The following is a 6,793-nucleotide window of genomic DNA, read 5'->3' as shown; positions in this document are numbered from 1 at the left end:
CCCCCCCCCCCCCGTTTTTTTTTAAAAGCCCTGTGCCTGCAATTTTTGCGCCTAGGCTGTTTGGGAAACGCTTTCGAGGCTCGTCTTGGCGCTCCAGATCCTGACTTCCCTTCTTAAACTTTTCCCCCCAACTTTCTTCCACTCGGATCCTCACCTCCTTTCCCCCTCCTCTCTGCCCCATCCCCACTTCCCATCCTTTTCGTCGCATCCCTATTTAATAGGAATATTGTGGGACATTTGTTGTTGTTGTCGTTGCTGTGAAAGGAGGCACTAAAACAACAACAACACATACTTTCTGTACCTCTCTGTCTCCGGCAGTTGTGTGTGTGAGTGTGTGTGAGTGAGTGAGTGAGGAAATAATAGCAGAGGTTGTCCCTGTGGATGAACCCGCGGGTTGAACTTCAAAGCCTTTGATCGTCGGTGGTGAAAAGAAAAAGAAAACCGTAACAGGAAATAAAATGAGCATTCTGAGGGCTGAGAGACAATCCCTGAATTCCAACTTTTCCCCTTCTTCCTTTGCATATTGAGATTCAGGTTTCAGTTCTGACAGGCCATTGGTGTGTGTGAGGGGCAAACCCAGTCAGATTATTGTTATTATTATTTCTAAGGAGCTGAAACACGTTACAACTTAAAAGAAGAGCTTTGATATAATCACTAGAGTGGCAGACTAGAAATGGGCAGAGAGAGGCCTGTATAAGAAGTCATTTCAAAAGTGGGTTTTAGTTGTGTGTTTTCATGGAAGTTTGCTTTAACTGCTTTAAAAAAAATTAGTTTGGTGGGGTTTGGTTTCTGCCCTGTACAAGAGGCAAGCCTATTTTTCTGCCACTAGACCCACCCACTAGGGGGAAAAAATCAGGTTTCCACTTGATTGCCAGCTTTGATTTGACATTTGATTGATCACCTGTCATCTTGCTGCCTTTGATCTATTCATTCTTGATATATATCAATAAATCACTCACTATGGTAACCCGAGTGCTAGTGACGCAAGCCTGGCCCTCTAGAATCTCTTAGCCAGACGTGCACAATTATTATCTTGTTTGGCTTTAATGTGGGTGGGATTTTTCTTTCTTTTTCTTTGTGTTCACTTAGATTAGTGCTGTGCAGTGTGGCTAAATTGTTGGGGTTTCTCCCTCTTGGCCTGCAGATCAGCAGTTAACTCTCTGAACTCCCATTAGGAGCCTAAATAATAAAGCATTAAAAACTGGGGAAAGTTTCATGAGGTGAATTTGAGTAAATCTCAGAGTGGGGCATGCTCAGGAAAGCGTTCAGAGGTGAAAAAAAATTATTTTCTGGGGGTTTAGATAGGTTTGAGAAACTTTCTGTGAACTTGACACAGTTCGAACCACACTCACATTCCTTATTGTAACTTTTATGAACATAATTGTTAAAACTAATACTTAAATAATCCTTAATTAACAGCAAGCCAATTAGAACTGGACCTACAATCCAAAGACTGCTTAAAATGTTCTCATGCAAAATTTGTATAGGCACATATAAATCAATAGGTAACAATTGGCATGTACCTTTGGGGAACCTTATATGGGGGTTTATGTTTGTGCAGATATTTTAGACCACAACTTAGAGGGGAAGAGGTTATAGTGAGAGCCACATGGTTATCGCTTACGTTGCTTGCCAAAAAACCCAGTAAGCTATTGGTGGTAAGGGAAGGTAGTTTAAATTCTCTGTGAAACATTCTCAAAAGGCCTTATTAGTTATAAGGGTTTTAAATGCTTCAAAAGTGAGCGTTGGATGACTTAAGAAAGTATTTCTGTTGTCTCTGTGACTCCTAGCTGCGCCCCACTTCCCAATAGATGTCTCCCCAGTGTAGAAATTGTTTGAAAAATGCCCTCATCATCCAACTTTCCCATTTTTCTTCTCCAAGCATGCTAGAATCTGGGAGGATAGGGATGAACAGTGGAGAAGCATGACACATAAGATACCCTGCATTCAGGCACCCTCTACATGATAACATTTTACTAGGTTGTTACCCTCGTACCCATCTCTGATCCTCATCCAAGATGCCACTTCTCATGAAAGCAACTTTGAAACAGGAGTTGTAAAGATTATGGAACTATTGTCTGGCCATTTGAATAATAATTCCTGTGCACCACTTTCAGTAATTCCACGGTGAAATAGGTTGTCCTGTTTCCAAGCTTGCACCTTTCTTTGCAGTCCAACTCGTTTTGTTTCAGGTGGATGAGAAACTCCTTAATTTGAATTTACTTAAGTTTAAGAGTGTGCAGTCTTGCTGTAAGATTTCCACCCATCACCCCAACCTTTCATTTTCTTAGCTGTAGTATACGGATTTTGTTTTATAAGGCAAATCCAGTCTCAAAAGACTGCTGTGCCACAGCGTGGCCTTAGGCAGAATGAGAAAGGAGTGTGGGAAGAATGAATTATCCAGATGTTTGGCAGGATCATTCTCTTTTGCTTCCTTTATATGCAAGTCTGTGATTTTTTTTTGGGGGGGGCAAACCTGAAGTATCCGTATTGTTAGGAAGGCTCATTGGATTTAAGCTTAGTGGAGGTTGTGGTTGTGTTGGTTGAGAAAAGTTTGCAACTTTTTGGGGAGGGGGGGTTAACCCCTCAGAGAAGAAAGATGGTAGTGTTATGATTCTCGGCATAGCCGCCTTGGTCATTGCTTGAAATTAAATCCAATGCAGAACTGTAAATAATTACATCCAAGCACTGACTTCGAAAGCAGGTTTCTCATTTGATTAATGAACGGCATAAAGGTTAGAGAGAACAAGCGAGTGAATCAGCAGGGAAGTCCCCACTGCTTGACAAAAATCTACCTACGTGGGCAATTTCCCCCCTCCCTATTATTAATCTGAAACTCTGAAATCCTTATATCAGATGTTACAGAGAAAGAAAACCTGGTGGTGTAAGTGGATCCGTGGAGATGCTGTTTGGAGTTGATGATGGCACTTTTCGTCCTTAGAATAATTTCTTTCTTTCTTTTTTTAAAAAATCATACTTTGAGTCAGGAAAGCAGCGATTTCAAACACATGTGCTTTCCTTGACTCATTTCTCAGCAGTATTGTTCTCCCCCCCCCCCCTATTGTCTGCATAATTCTTCGAGCAGATGTTTGAATATTTTTAGGTCAGTCCCTGACATTACATCATACATTTATTTGTAATGATATATTACATGTGCATTGTTATCTTCCATCCCTAAAGAGCCCAAGGTGCTTTACAGACTGTCGGTCTGAATCCTCTCTTCTCCCATGGCTGCGAGTCAGGAGGAATTCTCCTGTAGCCAATGGGATTACATTGTGGCAAGAAAAATGAACATCAGGCCCAGAATGTTGTATCTGAGTTATATGTATATATATAACATATATAATGCAGCTGTCTCTGGGGAGCAGCCAACCCATGATGACCCATCACAACTGAAGGGAAAGGGAAAAGCTAGGACAAGAACTAAATTGATATGTTAATTCAATTTCTTAAAAATTCCTATATTTCAAAAATATCTTTTCAACACATTTCCTCAGGATTAAGCCTTACTTTCCTCCTGCAGCTTGTTGAGAGGTGTATATTTATTTTTGCCGAGCATGAATCTGCTGCTTATTGCTACTGAATATACATCTGGACTTAACACTGTTAATGGGGTCTTCCTTTTGGTTCTCCTTTTCCCCTTTGCTGGGCTCTGATAGGTCACCCTGTTAAGACGCAAAAGCTCAGAAGCACAACAGAAAGCGAGAGCAACCAGCTGCATTTACTTTTGTTTACGGGAGCTAGAAATGAATAATGCAGATTTTGTTTTCATGAAAGTCCTTGTGTGGCAGTAAACATAAGACTATTAGCAATCATTACTTAAAAGTTGCAATTTGCACCTTAATAGTACCGGTTGTTTAAATAGCGAACAATCCGTTCAGACGGGCCAATCTGCATTCTTCCAGGATGGAGGACCTTAGTCTGAAATACAGTATAGGTAGACATGTACACCTGTAAGTTCAAAGGTTCTGCTTTTGCATAATATTACTTGTAGCCATATTAGTAAGAGGATAACAGTCGGATCCCAAACAAAACAGACCTGAATAGTGCTATAAAAATTTGTGATGTCTTTCTTTTATCTCCCCCAGGAAAGGATGTGCACATCAAAAATATCTAAATATCTCTTGCCTTGGAACTCTTTAGCTCACCTCCCCGTATCTTTACCTTGGCAGATGACAAAAAACAAAGGTGTTCACAAATGAGGGGGCTGACATTGCTTCTCCGGTGAATGAAATTTCTGGTTCTAGAGCCGTCTTGGTTGTTACCACTTGTGTTTGGGGAATCAAACCCAGTCCAGGTTACAATTTGACTGCACATTTCCCTCTGATTATGTGATAAGTCTCCTGAACAATAGGTAGGATTTCATGAACAGCCGCTTTACCAAGGGCTGACATGCATACCTTGGTACACTGCTACATGGTAATCAACCATCTGTATCCTTCCTTCCTTCCTTCCTTCCTTCCTTTTCTTTCCCTCTCTCCCTCCTCCCTTCCTTCTCTTCTCCCCTTCCTTCCTTCCTTCCTTCCTTCCTTCCTTCCTTCCTTCCTTCCCAGAAGCAATATCAGTCCTTACATTAGATGGATAACGTTGTTCAGACTGTCATTGATATGGACAACTGATGTCTATTAGTAGCTAGTAACAATTCAAAGGGTTTCCCCCCCTGGTTATTGTATGAGTATTAATTGTGATTACACTTTTTACCGTGTATAAAGAGAATTATGATTTTTATTTCATAATATACATCATTTCTTGTGTTTTCCCATTTTCACCTCTGTGCTCTTTAATCTCCAGAGTTCACAAGCTGTAAAGAATACAGATTCAGGTGGGTAGCCATGTTTGAGTCCAGTGGCACCTTTAAGACCAACAAAGTTTTATTCAAAGTTTCTGTGTACACACACCTTTTCAGGTGTATCTGAAGAAGTGTGCTTGCACACGGATGCTTATACCTTGAATAGAACTTTGTTGTTCTTAAAGATGCCACTGGACTTGAACTTTGTAAAGAATACCTTTGCTATTTCTGCCTTCATTTTCAAATTTAAGCACGGTGCTGTTTGCTTCAGGATCTGGGGGCCTACAGCTAAAACACCCATACTTGGTTACATTCACCTGTAGAAGGTGGGGTCCTACAGACCGAGATTTCTCTCATGCTGTTCTGTCTTCCTTAGGTCCTCCACGTCAAGGCAGAATGACAGCACTGTGAGGCTGTGTAGAGCCTTTTACTAGTCAGAGTCTTAGAACGTTGGCAGAGGCCCATCTTCTGTCTAGTGGTAGCCAGTGCCCCTTCTAAGCTGTGGAGTCTTGTGAGCAAAAATTCTACTTTGTGAGCTACTGGCATTAAAGTGGTGAGCAAGCAATTTGTCTACTGCATATATTATTTTGTTCTGGAGGCATCCTTCCTGAGCTAAGACAAAAACGTGTGAGCTGAAGGCTAAAAAATTGTGAGCTAGCTCACACCAACTCAGCTTAGAGGGAACACTGGAGGTGGCCCTGTTCAAACCTCTGCTTCCCCCCCCCCCACATAATTCTTTACATCTTCTGCAAGGATCAAATATTTACTAGATCACTAGAAAAAGTTATATCACTCGTTGCTGTTAATATACCAGAGTGCACATCATTCCAAAAGAGTTATCCCAATTTAACAGCAGTGAATTGTGTGTGTACAAGAGGAGGGAATTACAGGCTTCCAGCCAAGGAGGTTAGAGCCTCCCTCTTGTTTTTGGTAAAGGTATATCAGCAAAGGGGGGAGGGCAGTTCCATCAGGCCCCTTCCCCCAGCTTCCGTCAGGGCAACTCTCGGGGGGGGGGGTGCAACTGCTTGGCAGGAACAACCCTGATCCCCATGTAGCCATAAGTTGTCATCTTTTGTGTCACAAACCTGGCCAAGACAACCAGAGTTGACATCAGGATGGGAGGAGGGAAATCCTTACAGTTTGTTCTTGATCAAACGTACTTGGAAGCCTGCCTTGAAATGCTAAATGGTGGGAAAGTGCAGCATAGATCTTGATAACACATGAAATATTTTTTAAGAAATTAGCAGGAATCTCGTGATTTGTATTTCACTGGAAGTACAGCTTGTTGGTGATCTAGGAAATCTTGGGGGGGGGGTTGTTTTCCTCCAAATTCCTTTTTTGCCTGAGCCAGAACCGCCTAACATTTTGCTGTGTGCAAAATTTGGTGGCGACTCATAACCTCCAGTTGAACGTATGAAGCTGCATCGTACCCAGAGCAGTCTGTTGGCTTATCCATTTTGGCAACAGCCGTCCTGATAACACATGAAATATTTTTTAAGAAATGAGCAGGAATCTCGTGATTTGGATTTCACTGGAAGTATAGCTTGTTGGTGATCTAGGAAATCTTGGGTGGTGGTGGTGGTGCTTTCCTCCAAATTCCTTTTTTGCCTGAGCCAGAACCGCCTAACATTTTGCTGTGTGCAAAATTTGGTGGCGACTCATAACCTCCAGTTGAACGTATGAAGCTGCATCGTACCCAGAGCAGTCTGTTGGCTTATCCATTTTGGCAACAGCCGTCCAGAGGTCTCCAGTGAAGAAAGTCCCTCCCTAACATCCACTTGTGATGTCCTTTAAGTAGAGATAGCAGTAGATGTGAATGTGTATATTTTGCCACAGAACCAAAACCCTGTCCTTTTGAAAATCCCAGTTTAATATCCGTCTAAGGACCTAGGATTTAGTAGTTCTATATCAGCTGTAAGTATAGCAGCCACTGCATTAAGTTGTTGCTCAGTTTTTCAACGTTCAGATGTTAGCCAAAAAAAAAAGTTAATGTGAGGTAGGCAT

The 6,793-nt window shown here is 41.8% G+C and overlaps 1 protein-coding gene across 1 annotated transcript in view; it reads left to right on the top strand.

The window, feature by feature from the left end:
• The window catches only part of TSHZ2 (teashirt zinc finger homeobox 2), a 305,730-nt gene that overhangs the window by 415 nt on the left and 298,522 nt on the right, over positions 1-6,793 (top strand). The window lies entirely within an intron of this gene.

Source organism: Gekko japonicus, unplaced genomic scaffold (genome assembly GCF_001447785.1).
Source record: "Gekko japonicus isolate JY-2015 unplaced genomic scaffold, Gekko_japonicus_V1.1 scaffold224, whole genome shotgun sequence".
Taxonomy (NCBI): domain Eukaryota; kingdom Metazoa; phylum Chordata; class Lepidosauria; order Squamata; family Gekkonidae; genus Gekko; species Gekko japonicus.
The sequence above is the reverse complement of the archived record's forward strand: the minus strand, read 5'-3'. Positions and strand labels throughout refer to the sequence as shown.